Raw genomic sequence first — 17,837 nt, 5'->3', positions numbered from 1 at the left:
ACCTGGAGAAAACTAGGTCAAGGTCAAATTTCAACTTTTGTTACACTCAGGAACTGAGTGCTTTCACCTATGCAGGTCAGGCTAAAATGTTGAATTCAGGGGTGTCGCGGGATGTTCCCTCTCTGACTGCTTTGTTAAATTTGAATGTTGTTCTTTGACCTTTTTTCACTGACTTTAATAATTAAACTAAAAAAAAGGAATAAAGGAGGAAGTTCCCTCAGCTGACTGGACCAGACTTTTAAAGTAATCATCCGGCTTTGGAACGGGTCTCGACCGCTTAGCTTCTCCATCCACGGGTCCAAACTTTATTTATAAGAGCAGGAGTGGATTTCTACTGTAGTTCTCTGTCTTCTAATGACATGAAGAACGTTGAAGGTCAGGTAATGTTCATGTCGGTTGTATTCGTGTCACTTCCTGTCTTGAAGGGGCTGACCAGCCACACTGGGTCCATTCAGCGCCCCCCCAGGACCTGAATCCTGATGGTTTCTTGTCTCACTCCAGGACCAGCTATGATTCTGATGTGGTCTCCGGTTCCGGGCTCGTTTTTCACGTCTCATGGCGCCGCTAATGGAACGCAGAGCCGCCTCGGCGGGGGGGGGTTCGTTTTCGCTGTGTCTCATTAACACTTCGTGTCGACGCCAAAACTTTTATCCACTTCTTTCCAACAAGTGATTTGACCAATCACACGTGTCTGTGGACGGTGTCCTATCAAACTCGTGAGACATTTTTTCGGAGGCTCGTTGATGAAGCGTGGACTCTTGTGACATTATGACGTTTTGAACCTGCCCAGCTGGGTCACAGGAAGTGTCATCACGAGTCTAAACGTCCAGCCTGCTGAGGCGACCTCCATCGAACTAGAAAGAGACAAAGTTCAGGACAGGTCGTGATGTCATGAGGGGGCGTGGCGGATTAGATGTGAGGGTTTAAGTTGAAGGTAACTTTTATGTCATAAAATGTTTTGTCGCCCCTTTTCTTTACACCCTGATTAAAAACGGCGGGTCGGGTCACTCTTACCTCAAACGGATTCTCAGTGGAATTTCACAGATGCATTATGGGAGCCTCAAAGGTGTGCATCCCATGATTGGCTTAGAAACATTTGGTTTGGGGTCGTTCTGGAGCGTCTGTCCACGTCTTTGGTCGATCTTCATTTCTGATGCTTGACTTCACCGATGCTCTTCGATAATATTCTGATTTTCCTGAGGTCATTGAAATGTTAATGTAGGAAGAAATAATTCATTTATCAGTCTGATTCTCTTTTCACATCTTAAACATTTCTTTCAGAGTTTGAACCAGCAGGTTTCTGAAGGGATTTAACACGGCAGCGCGACATGAAAAGCCTCTTTGTACCCTCTGCCTCTCGCCGTTCACCACCGTACTGTTGAATCTTTCACATGATAAAACCAAGAGGGTGAAAGCGTTTCGTTCCTGAGAAAGTCGACCTCGGTGCCGTTCTGAGTCAGAGGACTGGTGTCTCATGGAACTTGTGAGGAGATTATCGTGGAGAAGAACGGATCAGCGTTTAATTTCCAAGCTTTGACTAACCGTGGATTCTTGTGACACTGTGACGATCTGAGCGAATGGAGCTCACACACTAATCTGCACGACTATCATCACGAGTCCTGGCGTTCCCGTCAGACAGACGGGCTAAATGAGGCTAGGGTCTGATAGCGCAACCATGTTCCCATCAGGTAATCAGGTGTCAAAGATTCCAGAGGAGACGTCTCATCGTCCTCTGACGGTTTCTAGGAAACCTTTAAAGTTCATCCTGTAGTCACTAAACAGCACAACCTGCCCCCCAAGACGGAACAAAATACAGTAACCCCTCGCTTGTTCGCGCCTCAAGACTTCATTGCATCGCAGATTTTTAGTAGGTAGTCATGTGATACCGTACACGCATTCTATTTACAGCCCAACATGGAAGAAGGGTTGTGATGATGTCTGGAGCGATGCTCCGAAGACACCGACCAATCAGAAACAACTTTCTTGCCAACAGCTCCTTATCTGAAAACATAGCTGTGTCACCTGGTCAGGTAGTTTTAGCTGAGGCGGACCGACCAGCTCACGCTAGCCACTCCCCAGCTCAGGTTAGCCGTCCTCCAGCAGCCCCCGAGCAGGAGCAGTGGGTGACTTCGGGGGAAACAAAGTGGCAGGCGAAAGCCTCGGGTTCACCACCAATCAAGGCGTCTTAGGCTGCTACGTTTTTTCTTCTAGACCTACACTGCTGGAGACTCAACATCCAGACTCACTGAGTTCCTCTCTCCTCCCCCTTCTCTCCAACCATCTCTGTTACTCCTCCTCCTCTCTGATCTCACTCTCCAAGTCTCCAATCACACTTTTACTAACTCAACCTCTTCCCTGGAGTCTCTGTGCTCTCTGTCCTTTTAGGTTTTCTCAGGTTCACCCCTCATCCACCCATCTGCGATGGACCTTCTCCTCCAAGCCCACCAGTATCTTCCTTTTATTTCTTCCTTATCTTCCTTTTATTTCTTTTCCACCCAACCGGTCGAGGCGGATGGCCCCCAAAAGAGTCTGGGTCCTGACCGGAGTTTCTTCCTCAATGAGGGAGTTTTTCCCTCCACTGTCTCTGATGCTCTGGAGGGTTCAGTTGGGTTTCTGTCTGTTAAAGCGCTTTGAAATGTCTGCTGGTGTGATTAAGAGATATATCAATAAAACTTGATTGATTGATTGATTGAACTCCCCAACACAGGTTGAGGTGTTGGGACTCACCAGATGAGGTGTCGGTGCTGGATGGGAGCGTTTTATGTGTATTTTAACCAAGTACCAACAAAGATGAACAGGGGGTGTTTCTGTATCTGGGTCCTTTTTGGCATCAGGGTGACGTCCTGGAAACCCAACATCACAAACAAACACTGGGCCACAGCTTGGCTTCCACTAAACTGACTGAAAGAGATCTTCTAGAAGTACTCAAAAGTGTGTGACTGCCTGAGGGGGCATTAGTGAGGGGACATTAGTAACGGGCAGAGCAGAACCAATTAGCTTTACTTTAGCCACCCTTCCTGCCCCAGGAGGGGCAGAAACACAGGGGCAGAGTCGGAGCAGGAATACAGTCTGTGTGGACGAAATGTACTCTGTTTGTTTGTCTGTTTGTTTGTTTATCATGACAACTCAACAGTGACGAAATAAAAACTTCAAAGGCAGAAAACAGATGACGTCAAATTAAATCCAATACAAATAAGTTAAAGGGGCCCTATTCTGAAAATCACACTTCTCCAGGTCTCTACATATACATAGTGGTCCTCCCTAACCCGACCAACTCCTAGAACCTGGTAAACAAACACTTCCTGCATCAATAGATATTTGGACTTTTAGGAAGTCACGGCTCTGAACGACTGGATTCCACCACAAAGCGCTAGAATAGGTATTCTTGACCTCAGACTTTGCACTCTGCTATTGGACAGAGTATTGGACGATACTGATTGGTGGACATGCTCAGGGGCGTGGACGATATGGACTGATTGACACGCCCAAGGGCGTGGCCATCCCCAAGTCGGAGGTGAGGCAGCAGTCTGTTGGAATGGCGTCCGTCACAGGGAGACATGATAGTTGTTCAGGTGTTGATTGTACAAATCAACACCAGCGTTTATTTTTAATCCCATCAATGAAGAACAGAACAGACCGTGGTTACATTTCATGTTTAATGTCTCTGTGCAGCTACATCTCCTGCTCGTTAGTTTGTGTGTGAACCACTTCACTCCAGCCTGTGTTAGCAACGAGGGTCAGTCCAGACGGGGCTTTGTCTGAGACTGGTCCTCATTCAGGATCACTCCCCACCATAGGGACAAGGACCTGCACCCTGGACCAAGGACCTGCACCCTGGACCAAGGACCTGCACCCTGGACCAAGGACCAAGGACCTGCACCCTGGACCAAGGACCAAGGACCTGCACCCTGGACCAAGGACCAAGGACCTGCACCTGGTTAAGGTAAGTCTGACCACATTTATCTTTAGCAGTTGTCTGTTAGCATGAGTGATCAGTGCTATTTGGCTAATTAGGTGGTGCTGCTTTGTTTGGTGTTTGTGTGTGTGGCTACAACGTGTGTGTGCTGAACCTACAGTACCTACTGTAGGTACAACGTGTGTGTGCTGAACCTACAGTACCTACTGTAGGTACAACGTGCGTGTGCTGAACCTACAGTACCTACTGTAGGTACAACGTGCGTGTGTTAAACCTACAGTACCTACTGTAGGTACAACGTGTGTGTGCTAAACCTACAGTACCTACTGTAGGTACAACATGTGTGTGCTAAACCTACAGTACCTACTGTAGGTACAACCTGTGTGTGCTAAACCTACAGTACCTACTGTAGGTACAACCTGTGTGTGCTAAACCTACAGTACCTACTGTAGGTACAACGTGTGTGTGCTAAACCTACAGTACCTACTGTAGGTACAACGTGTGTGTGCTGAACCTACAGTACCTACTGTAGGTACAACGTGTGTGTGTTAAACCTACAGTACCTACTGTAGGTACAACGTGTGTGTGCTAAACCTACAGTACCTACTGTAGGTACAACGTGTGTGTGCTAAACCTACAGTACCTACTGTAGGTACAACCTGTGTGTGCTAAACCTACAGTACCTACTGTAGGTACAACGTGTGTGTGCTAAACCTACAGTACCTACTGTAGGTACAACGTGTGTGTGCTAAACCTACAGTACCTACTGTAGGTACAACGTGTGTGTGCTAAACCTACAGTACCTACTGTAGGTACAACGTGTGTGTGTGCTAAACCTACAGTACCTACTGTAGGTACAACGTGTGTGTGCTAAACCTACAGTACCTACTGTAGGTACAACGTGTGTGTGCTAAACCTACAGTACCTACTGTAGGTACAACGTGTGTGTGTGCTAAACCTACAGTACCTACTGTAGGTACAACGTGTGTGTGTGCTAAACCTACAGTACCTACTGTAGGTACAACGTGTGTGTGCTAAACCTACAGTACCTACTGTAGGTACAACGTGTGTGTGCTAAACCTACAGTACCTACTGTAGGTACAACGTGTGTGTGTGCTAAACCTACAGTACCTACTGTAGGTACAACGTGTGTGTGCTAAACCTACAGTACCTACTGTAGGTACAACGTGTGTGTGCTAAACCTACAGTACCTACTGTAGGTACAACGTGTGTGTGTGCTAAACCTACAGTACCTACTGTAGGTACAACGTGTGTGTGTGCTAAACCTACAGTACCTACTGTAGGTACAACGTGTGTGTGCTAAACCTACAGTACCTACTGTAGGTACAACCTGTGTGTGCTAAACCTACAGTACCTACTGTAGGTACAACGTGTGTGTGCTAAACCTACAGTACCTACTGTAGGTACAACGTGTGTGTGCTAAACCTACAGTACCTACTGTAGGTACAACGTGTGTGTGTGCTAAACCTACAGTACCTACTGTAGGTACAACGTGTGTGTGCTAAACCTACAGTACCTACTGTAGGTACAACGTGTGTGTGCTAAACCTACAGTACCTACTGTAGGTACAACGTGTGTGTGCTAAACCTACAGTACCTACTGTAGGTACAACGTGTGTGTGTGCTAAACCTACAGTACCTACTGTAGGTACAACGTGTGTGTGCTAAACCTACAGTACCTACTGTAGGTACAACGTGTGTGTGCTAAACCTACAGTACCTACTGTAGGTACAACGTGTGTGTGTGCTAAACCTACAGTACCTACTGTAGGTACAACGTGTGTGTGTGCTAAACCTACAGTACCTACTGTAGGTACAACGTGTGTGTGCTAAACCTACAGTACCTACTGTAGGTACAACCTGTGTGTGCTAAACCTACAGTACCTACTGTAGGTACAACGTGTGTGTGCTAAACCTACAGTACCTACTGTAGGTACATCTCACCAGAGTTGGGCTCACATTTGATCTGTTTTCTTTTTGTCGGTTAGCATGAATGAAGTCATGCTATGCTAGGCTAAGTAGGGAGGTCTGCTTTGTTTCGCGTTTGCGTGTTGTGTGTGTGTGTGTGTGTGTGTGTGTGTGTGTGTGTGTGTGTGTGTGCGTGCTGGACCTACAGTATAAAACTAAAACACAGTAAGTTGGTCTCATATTTTCTTTCCTATTACCTGTCAGCATAAATAAAGTCAGCTAATGCTAGGCTAAGTAGGGAGTTGTGCTTTGTTTCGTATTGTGCGCGCGCACGTGTTAGACTCGATTGCTTGCTGGTCGTCATAGCAACAACGCTCACAGTTCTGTCCTCCTTATCCAGAATCAGAACATTGGTGTCCTGACATTAGTGTCCCTCTTCCTTGTGCATCCTTTCAGCCCACAGCTTGAAGGGACGTGGGGGGCCAAACTGACCCAGTGGACACTCATCCTGTTGGTACACAGCTGTCCTGCAGGACTCTTCATTCCCACTATTGAAGTAAAGGTATGTACAAGTCATATTTTATACAATGTTTTAATAAAATTGGTTAAATACACTAATTTTCTAAATACAGTTGTCTATAGGTGTTAGTGAATGCACATGTGTTGATAGTAGTTCAGTAAAAAATAAGAGTGTTGTGTATTAGAATGTTCCAGCAAGACAGTAGGTGAAGTGAAGACTTTAGTATAAATTTCTTGAGACAGATTCATGAATGTCATGTATTGTTTTGGCTCCTTATGTCGTTACGTTTGGTGTACCCCTCTACAAGATCCACTTTCCAAAGGCTTTTGAAGGGACGATGCAGAGTCGAACCTCACCAGACAGAGACAACATTCTGTTAGTGTTGTAATATTTTAATATTTCAAACAAACATGTTGTAAAATTCTGCTGGTAATTGTTCACAATAAAACACAGTAAAAAGTAACCATACAAATAAATAAATTAGTAGCAAGTACCAGGATGTATTTTGAACACAATTTTCTAAACAGAGAAATGAATCAAACAATATCAATAACAGTAAAGATCTATCTTTGTGTTTTATTGAACAGGTTTTGTAGCTGACATGTTGGACCTCATATGTGACAAAGTCTTGGTGGACCCCGTGCCATACACACCTGAGATGTTGTCCATTCCTCTCCCCGAGAATCTGTCTGCCCAGTGTGAGCGTCCTGACAAGGAGGAGGTCATTGCCAGCTACATGACCAGGGTCAACCAAGACTCGGTCTAAATCCAGCGTAGTGGCCTTCGTCTTCAGGAAACTCCTGGCGTATGTGAAGGACCACACAGGCTGGAATGACGACCCGGATTCTGTGTCCTAAGTAGCCCCAGCACCAGCCAACAAAGGGGCCATAGGCCAGATGTCTGCACCGTCTACAGAAGGAGGACACAAAACTATTTATTTCACAATGTTTTCAATCCTGAGTATTACAACTGTTGTTGATCTCCTGACAGGATGGCCCTGTGTTCTCATTATTATTATTGGATGTATTGTTTTATGTAAAGAAATGCTTGTATATGTTAACATAAATGGATTGTGAATACCAAAAGATGTTCAACATGTCTATTAATAAGATAAAAATCAAGGTGTCGCAAATACAATAAAGTAGACTTTGTTGTACCTATACTGTATATGTCATGTTACTGCATTAATGAAGGAATGTCTAATGAAGCAAAATAAGACATAACTAGTTTTTATTCCTACGTTTTTCAAAGAATGACTTACCGATGTATTGGTCTCAGACTGAAGGGCCACACTCGGCCCTCAGTACGTGACCGGCCGTTTGTAGGGTGTACACGTTTAGGCACACAGGCTGGAACCCAGGATGTTGAGTCATGCACGGAACCTCATCAACCTGCAGACGGCTCCTAACCTACAGTGAGAAACATGGTAAAGGTCATTTGAGTTTATTGACCAGCGGAGCTCATTAACATACTACAGCCGGAGGCCTGAAACAAAGTGTTTTGTGAGGAGCTCAGATGAGCGATTTTGAAAAGCTGATATTTAGGACTACAGATCACTTTAGGTCAAAATATTTGGAATACAGTCTAGTTGGACGTCTGGCAGCTGAATGACATCAAGTTAAAAACACACAATATGGGACCTTTAAAATTCACCGAGTTAATAAGGAGAAGCTTTGGTGATAGCCTCTAGACTGTCCACTAGATGGAGGTATAACCTAAGAATGGATGGAAGGTCAGCACACAACTGTGTGTGTGTGTGTGTGTGTGTGTGTGTGTGTGTGTGTGTGTGTGTGTGTGTGTGTGTGTGTGTGTGTGTGTGTGTGTGTGTGTGTGTGTGTTCAGGGGTTTGAGATAATTCTGATGGACAGAACCAGGAACACGTGGAGCCGTGAACACACACAGACACACACACACACACACACACACACACACACACACACACACACACACACCTCTGGGTCCCGTTCCCGCCCCCTGCCGTCCGGCCTCCCATATGGTCTAGCGGTTAGGATTCCTGGTTTTCACCCAGGCGGCCCGGGTTCGACTCCCGGTGTGGGAACATATGTTTTAGTGGGGGGGGGTGTCACACTGGAAACCCACTCAGGATAAAAACACACGTGACCCCGGGTGGGCGTGGTGTGTGTGTGTATTAAGTGTAACGTGTTTTGGCACAATTGCAGTCATTGATCTACATTTATTGATCCGTCTTTCACCCTGTGTATTTGTTGACCATTAGGACCAATCAATTAATGGACACACACACACACACACACACACACACACACACTGGTGTGTACTGACTGTGACCGTGTGTGTGGGGTGGACGGTTCTGCTGACCCAGTTTCCATTGATGTATGTTTAGAGGCCACGCCCACTGAGTGGATGATGGCGTGCGCTCGTGTTGGTCGTGATGGTCCAACCTCCAGCACCGCCGCCACTTCCTGTTCCTCAGGATGACTGCACTTAAATCTGCACGGCAACAGCCTTCATCCTGATGATGATGATGATGATGATGATGGGCTGATGAAGGGAGGAAGAAGATGGAGCCTTCATCCTGATGATGATGGGGATGGAGGAACGATGAAGAGCTCGTTCCAGATTAAGAATGGAGGCTGATTCATTCAGAATCCCTCCTTCCTTCATTCAGTCCATCAGCCCAGAGCGCCGTTATGTAAGGGGGGGGGCGTGCAGGGGGAGGTGGGGGGTGATGACTAACGTCTGACGTAACCCGGCCTGAGAATCCTCCATCTGGTCCTCGTCCTCCAGACGCTCCAGATGACTTCACACCTCAAAACAAACCATCGCCTTAATCTGGATTATAATCCGTGTGTGTGCTGTGGGGGGGTGCAGAGCAGCTCTAATCCTGGAGTAGGAGCTGCACACACACACACACACACACACACACACACACTGGGTGTGTGTTCAGTGTAATTCCTAAAGAAGGAAGTGACTCACCTGTCCCGTTCACACCTGTGTGTGATGTTGGGTTGTTTATCTTTAAACTGGTGTTTGTTTACTGTCTGATCAGAGTCATCTATCAATCAATATTTCAGCCCGTTTCCGCTCAGCGCTAACGCTGAGTTGAGTCAGATGTTCCACTCAGGCAGTCTGAGGTCATTCTGGGGGGGCGGGGCTTAAACCGGTCCGTGGAGGCAGGATGGAGACGTTCTACGTCCGACAGAGAGAAAACCTCCAGGTGTGAAGGCTGAGCTTGTTGTGTTGGCCTCTAGGGGGCGCTGACACCTTCCCGGTGTGACCAGCCTGTTATCGGCCTCTTATCAGTGCTGTGTGAGAAGGCTCCGCCCCCCCATTCTCTGGCGACCTTTTGAACTTCCTGCCGGGGTGGGGTCAGACCAGGATACGCAGGAATTTTTACAACATGAAAGGTCTGCTGGGAATTCCACAAGTGTCCCACTTCAAATGAACACTGCCCCCCCCAGGCCCCTGCCTAGAGGTGGCGAGCTGCTGACCCCGGGGGGGGGGGTCACGGGTCAGGTAAACACAGCTTTACAGCGCCCATCAGTGTTAGAGCACCTCGTGCCCCTGGTGGTCCAGACAGTCTTCGTGGACGCTACGGGGGGGGGGAGTTCTTTTGTTTCAGGAGTACAACTTCCTGTTCCGCCCTCTCCTGATGGTTCCCCTCGCCCCGCCCCGTTAGCATCCCGGTGGCGGCTGCTCTCCGTCAGGTGGGCGTGGCCACGGCGAGCGTTTCCTGAACTGACTGGTTGTGTTGTTGTGTGGAGGACAGGGGGGGCCGTTGTCTGACACCGAGACCAGACGATTGGAACCGTCTCGCGGGTCACAGGTGTTGCTGCAGCCAATCCCAGCTGACTACGGGCTGAGAGGCGGGGCCAAGGCGTCTGAAAAGCATTTACGATGACGGCTGTGAGGAACACAAGGAACACCAGCGTGAGGACGCTGATGTCACGATGACTCATCTTCATCCTCAGGTGATGGAGGGAACAGCCAATGAAAAGGCAGGAATCTTGACTTCCTGTCTCTGCTCCTCCTCTCTGCTCTAGATTGATAAAATGTCAAATTAGCATTTCCTGTCTTTACCTTTGACTTCCTGTTTGGGTTCAGGCACACCTTTGTGGGACTCCTCGGTGAAAAAGAGGCGTAATAAATAAAAATATAAATAAATAAAAACAAATAAATTAAAATAAATGATCCATTAATTCTACTCAAAGTGTTTTCAGATGTAATTCTTCTTGATGCTGAATCGCACTTGAAGGCGTTTCATCGTAGCATCTCTTCCTTCTTTCCAGCATCGAGCTGAAGAACACCTCCTCTCTTCGGGGGAAATCTTGCAAATGTCAAAGAGAAAATAGAATTCGGTTATGCAACCGTTCTCTGCCAGGAAAATTCAATATCCTGGAAGACGTGTTTGTGAGGAGGCTGCACGCTGGAACGCCGGATCCTGAATAGCGCCGTTTGTTGGGCGATCATGTGAACCGTCGCGGTTAATTCTGGCTTCCTGTCCGGATCCCATGACATCCTGTGAGGACAGGCGGTCTGAGCGCCGCCGGTTCACCCGGTAACAGCATCCCATGCTGGAGCGCAGAGGAGATCCATATATTGACGCTCGCCGCCGTCCGGCGTGAACCGTGTGCTCGTTCACGCATCCGGAGCAGATGGAGGCACTAATGTGTGTGTGGTCATGTGGGTCACGATCACACACTCATCCCGTTACACGAGTCCAGCGCTGACGGAGGAGAGAACGCGTCCTGCTTTCAACTCAGAGCTGGAGGAACCGTTCACGCCCTGAATGAACCCCCTGACCCCTGTCTGCCTCTCAGCCAATCAGGAGCCTGATCCAGCTGAACACGTGTGTCCACAGGTCGGACATGTGACGAGTCGTCGATGTGAAGGTGTTCTCCGAGGCCGTCCTCAGTTGTTCCTTTGAAGTCGCCATTAAGCCGCCTCCCATCTGCTGCGCCAGAGCCTCTTCATTAGCAGGCTAGCATGCTAGCGTAGCGGCAGCACTTCCTGTCTCTAATGAGATGTCTGCTGGTGGCTTTATTGGCCTGAACCCCCCCTGAACCGAGACCCTCCACACACACCCCCACCTCATTAAGACCCCGGCGGGGGGGGCGTTTCTCCCTTCAGCCAATCAGAGTCCATCAACGTGAATCTGTGATCGTTCTGTTCTACACGTGTGAAGCGTGTTCGGTTCACCGTCTGGAGAGGAATGTCGCTGTCATGTGACAAAGGAGAAGAACCCAGAGTGAACCTCAACGCTCCGTCCTTCAGCTGGGGGGTCATAACCCCCCCTTTAGGGACTTCCTGTCAGATGCAGTAAAACATTCGTTCCTCATTACGGCTCTGGTTTGTTCCAGATCAGGTGGAGGTCAGTGAGGGAGATCAGCGCCAGACTGGACCAGAACAGACCGGACCAGACCAGAACAGACCAGACCACACCAGACCAGACCGGACCGGACCGGACCGGACTAGAACAGACCAGACCAAAACGGACCGGACCGGACCGGACCGGAACCGGACCAGAACAGACCAGAACAGACCGGACCGGACCAGACCAGACCAGACCAGACCGGACCAGAACAGACCAGACCAGACCAGACCAGACCGGACCGGACCAGAACAGACCAGACCGGACCGGACCAGACCAGACCAGACCAGACCAGACCGGACCAGACCAGATCAGACCAGACCAGACCGGACCAGACCAGATCAGACCAGACCAGACCAGACCGGACCAGAACAGACCAGACCAGACCAGACCGGACCGGACCAGACCAGACCAGACCAGACCGGACCAGAACAGACCAGACCAGACTGGACCAGACCGGACCAGACCAGACCGGACCGGACCAGAACCGACCCCGTTGAACGCAGACATGAGCTGGTTGAAGAGGTCCCACCCAGTGCCTCTGGTGTCGGTTCAGGTATAAAACACTTTCAACAGGAAGTGTTTTTTGTGTCATGGAAGATAACGTGTGGAATAAAGTTCACGTCAGAGACGAGCTACACGTTAACAGAACATGTAACACCGTCATGCTAACGGCACATTTTATAGCTTCATACAGTAACCAATAGAACGCTTCCCTCACCTGTCACCCAGGTGAGCCCAATCACACCTCAGTGTCGGGTCACCGTGGGTTCCTCACCCTCTCCTCTGCTGGGGGGTCACCGTGGGTTCTTCACCTGCTGGGGGGGTCACCATGGGTTCCTCACCTTTGCCCCGGCGATGACCCCCGGGTCGGGGTATGATGGTCACCACCAGCTGGCACCACCTGCAGACACACATCCTGCAGTTTGTCCCTCACCTCTGGTCCTCCAGAGGCCTGGAGCCTCTTCCTGTTGGGGCACCAGGGTAATAATGATGTGGGGCTGCCCACATGAATGTGGGGTATTTATAGCTGTGTGGACGCGGCTGCTGCCCCGCTGCTGCCCCGCTGCTGCCCCGCTGCTGCCCCGCTGCTGCCCCGCTGCTGCCCCGCTGCTGCCCCGCTGCTGCCCCGCTGCTGCCTGGATGTTCTCTCAGGGCTCAGCTGATACCAAACCACATGAGAGCATCCTGATAGAACCACCTGGAAGTACCCCCCACCCCCCACCGGGGTAGAATGAGAGGAGACGACTCCGACGTATTCCAGAACATCTTCTGGACCCCTCTGGGTCCCCCCCAGCCTCTCCGGTGCTTGGAGGTGGTCGTGGTGACGAGCCAATCGGATCGTGTCTGAAGTGTGATGTCCTCCAGCTCCAGGTGGCGCTCTGAACAGAATCCACGCTGCTGTTTGGCCCCTGACCTCCGACCCCACCGCCGTCTGTCGTTAATTTAAAGTCAATGGCACACTGCCCCCCCCGCCCACAGGAAGCCCCTGGCCTTCACACCAGTACACACAAATACATGCAAATACACACAAGTACACACAAATACACACAAATACACACAAATACACACAAAAGCAAACCTGTGCACACGCTCTGGATCGTTTGCTTTTGTCTGAGCGTCTTATAATTTAAATGGCCCCCCCCTCCAGTCCGTTGGTTCTCCCTCATTGTGACAGAACTTTTTCTCACAGTTTGGATGCGAGAAGAAAAAGAACCTGAACGGGGGGGGGTTTGGAGGAGCAGGGATTAGCCCCCCCCGAGGCATTGTCCCACCACTAATCCCTCCTCTGCCCCACACAGAAACTTCTGATGCCTGTCAGCACCTCCACAACCCCCTCACCCCCCCTTCAGGGTCACACCCCCAGAACCCCCCCACACGCTCATGGTCACACCCCCAGAACCCCCCCACACGCTCATGGTCACACCCCCAGAACCCCCCATACTCAGGGTCACACACACCCACAGCCTCCCCCCCCACAGCGCTGACCCCCCCGCCCATGACCTCCAGGGCTTCCACACTGGGGCAGTTAGACGGCATGAAATCTTCCTTTCACTGGAGGGGGGGGTCTTGTCTGTCACACCAGCCCCCCCTCCTTCCCTCCTGCTTTCATCCATTCTCCATGGCTCCGCCCCCTTTTGGGCCCCCGTCGTGGGTTAACCAGAGTGCACCTCCCTGACTGATGGGGGGGGGTCGTCTGGGTTAAACCCAGAGGTGGTGTGGAGGCCCCGCCCCCTTCTGCACACCCTCCAATTAACTCCCTCCTGCTCTCCTCACCTCCTCCCCCATGGAGGGGGGGTGACTTCACAGGTGAGGTGTGCCCCCCCTGATCTTTCACTTCCTTCTTTCCTTTTCGCGGCCCCCCCCCTTCCATCAGTCCTTCCCACTTCTTGCCCCCTCCTGGGGCAGTTAAAGTGCAGCTGTCGCTCTCAGCTGTCTGTCATCCAGGCCGAGGAGAGCAGGGGATTCTGGGAAGTGTGGGCGTGGCCCAGGATCGCCTGAACAGGTGTGACCCCTTAATGTCTGCCTCCTGAAAACACTAGCGTCAGCTGTTAGCTGTTAGGTGAGGCTAACCCCCCCAGGTTGTGATCTAACACCAGCCTACCCCCCCGTCGCTCAGGAGGCGGGGCGTCCACACAGGATACTGATCTCAGGACGCGTCCTCTTCTTACTTTTCACTTCAGTCCAGCGGGGGTGGGGGGGTCAAACGTCACCATAGCAACAGAGACAAACGGTCAAACAGAGGTTTGGATCCGGGTTGTCTGGGTAGCAACGACTCGCCAGAGGAAGTCCTTCAAGCGGCTCCTGGGGGGGGTCACATGAACAAACATCTGCAGACGATTCTGACTTCAATCCTCTACTTCCTGTCCCGCTTCAGGTACTTCCTGTTTTCACCTGCACAGCTTCAGTATCGGGTTCACGCTCTATCACGACCACATCCAGAGTGTCCTGTGGCCGTCTGACTCTGACCTCTGACCTTTGGGAATCACTGGTCATATGTTCTGAAACGAGACGGGGGTGTCGAGTGTCTGTGGGGAAAACATTACATTAGACGCACTGAAATATTCAGGAGCCTCCGTCGGCTCTTCGACCTGCAGCCTTCATTAAGAGCCTCTGCCCCCCCGGGCCCCCCCGCTGTGTGTTAATGGACTTCCTCCTTCTGCACATTAAGCCTGTTTCAGCAGCAGCGGGTCGGGGGTGTTTCAGGAGCCCAACGACCGGTTGGTCTTCAGGTTCTGGACGTTTGTTTGGAGGAACTGAGGAGAAAAATGTGAGACTCTTTAGACGCTGTGACAGGTCCTGGTATTTTTAGGTGTAAACAGGCAGATCTTGGGCCGCCTCAGCGGCTGCTAAGTGTTTCCTGAGGTGTGAAGCTTTGAGCGCAGCTGAACAATCAGCCGCTGACGCCCCGTTATTAATAGTTTAGTGTGAATGTTGTGAAAGAATGTTCAACTGAAAAGATGAAATCCGTTGATTTACGATCGATCGATTCACCGTTAAGGTGAAGGAAAGCGGCTGAATGTGTGAGACCTCCCGTCGATCAAAGACGGTTTAATGACTGGATGGAGACGTTCAACGTTTTGTGTTTCATCAGGACGATAACGAACGTCTCAACTCGCTCAGGGAGTCTTACTTTCCTGCAGACATACTTCCATTTTCAAGTGATTTATTTTAAGAATGAATAAAATACATTAAAAATGAAATGTCTGAAGACGCCGACACTCAAGATATTTGGAGAATAAACTGAACGTATTTATGTCTGAAGAATCTCACTTCACACATCAGATATTAGCACATTCCGTTAGCCTCTTTGGTTAGCCTCAGATGAGTGTGGGTCCAGACCGACGACCTGGTTTGGGTTAGCATTGGGTCCTCTGCTGCTAGCGGTAGAATATGATGCATGTTAGTATCGTGTATGAGCTCTATGTCGTGTCTATGTAGCGTGATGTAGAGCTCTATGTCATGTCTATGTAGCATCAAGTAGAGCTCTGCGTCGTGTCTGAGTAGCATCATGTAGAGCTCTGTGTCGTGTCTACGTAGCATCATGTAGAGCTCTGTGTCGTGTCTACGTAGCATCATGTAGAGCTCTATGTCGTGTCTGTGTAGCATCATGTAGAGCTCTGTGTCGTGTCTATGTAGCAACATGTAGAGCTCTGTGTCGTGTCTACGTAGCATCATTTAGAGCTCTGTGTCGTGTCTACGTAGCATCATGTAGAGCTCTGTGTCGTGTCTACGTAGCATCATGTAGAGCTCTATGTCGTGTCTATTCTGGTCGTTCCCTGTGGAGCTCTGGTGGAGCCCTAGAGTTTCCTCCCACTCGCTCCCTGATTACAGCTCTTTCCTCGGTTTTGCTGAAGCGGCCCAGTTGTGTCAGCAGCGTTACTCATTCCTGGGCCGGATCAACTGGGGGGGGGCAGGCGCAGCTCTGCCTTAATCACCCCCTTCCACTTCCTGTTCCTCGACGTGAAGCGAGCCGCCGTGGGCGGAGGCCGATGACGGAAACAACACGGACCAATCAGAAACAGGAGGGAATGCTTCACCGGGAGAACGTTCACGTTTAATAATAGAGCAGGGGAAGACCGGGAGACGTCAGCGCACACCCCCACCAAGAAGAAATGAGTTCACCGCACGCAGGAACCATTCTGATTGGCTCTCCAGGCAGAAAGTTTGTAGAAGCAGAAAAACGAAGGAGACGAGGCCTTTTCTCCTGACGGCACTGAAATGACAGCAGCTGATGCACCGGGGGGGGTGGGGTGTGTGATGTCATCAGGATGCAAACAGCGTGCAGGTGGGGGAAAAATAAATAATAACAATAATAATAATAATTTTAATAAATACATTTTTGCTTGAATTAGGTTTAAGTTCCCTTAAAGTGAAAGAACAACTTTAAAAGTGGTATGAATTATAAGGAGTTGTTATCAGTCTCATCCAAGTGTTCTGGTTAGGTGATATTCATATGAGAAAAAGATAATAAATAAAATAGAACAAAATAAAATAAAATGCAAACAAAAAGCATGCAGTTAGAATTCAAAAAAATTATTCAAAAGAAGAAAACTAATCTTCTTTTGACGTGTCTGTGACGTTCTGTGACGTATGTCCATGTCACGCGTGTGGAGAGGGCTAAGCAGAGCAGGACAACCATGAGTCGAGTCACAGTCCTTTATCAACATAAACGGACACACACACACACACACACACACACACACACACACTCACACACACACACACGCACACGCTCACGCACACGCACACGCACTCGCACGCACACGCACACGCACACGCACTCACACACACACACACACACACACACACACACACACACACACACTCACGCACACGCACACGCACACGCACACGCACACGCACTCACACACACACACACACACACACACACACACACACTCACGCACACGCACACGCACACGCACACGCACTCACACACACACACACACACACACACACACACACACACACTCACGCACACGCACACGCACACGCACACGCACTCACACACACACACACACACACACACACACTCACACACACACACACACACTCACGCACACGCACACGCACACGCACACGCACTCACACGCACACGCACACGCACACGCACACGCACACGCACTCACACACACACACACACACACACACACACACTCACACACACACCCACACACACACACACTCACGCACACGCACACGCACACGCACACGCACACGCACACGCACACGCACTCACACACACACACACACACACACACACACACACACACACACACACACACTCACGCACACGCACACGCACACGCACACGCACTCACACACACACACACACACACACACACACACACACACACACACACACACACACACACACTCACACACACACACACACACACACACACACACACACACTCACGCACACGCACACGCACACGCACACGCACTCACACGCACACGCACACGCACACGCACTCACACACACACACACACACACACACACACACACACACACTCACGCACACGCACACGCACACGCACACGCACACGCACTCACACACACACACACACACACACACACACACACACTCACACACACACACACACACACACACACACA

General features: G+C 49.9%; 1 non-coding gene across 1 annotated transcript; it reads left to right on the top strand.

Moving 5' to 3' along the window:
- The first annotated feature begins 8,350 nt into the window (after positions 1-8,350).
- On the top strand, positions 8,351-8,422 carry trnae-uuc (transfer RNA glutamic acid (anticodon UUC)). Its single transcript has one exon. It is a non-coding gene; the product is annotated as a tRNA-Glu (tRNA).
- The last annotated feature ends 9,415 nt before the right edge of the window (positions 8,423-17,837 follow it).

Source organism: Antennarius striatus, chromosome 4 (assembly GCF_040054535.1).
Source record: "Antennarius striatus isolate MH-2024 chromosome 4, ASM4005453v1, whole genome shotgun sequence".
NCBI classification, from domain to species: Eukaryota; Metazoa; Chordata; class Actinopteri; order Lophiiformes; family Antennariidae; genus Antennarius; species Antennarius striatus.
The sequence above is the reverse complement of the archived record's forward strand: the minus strand, read 5'-3'. Positions and strand labels throughout refer to the sequence as shown.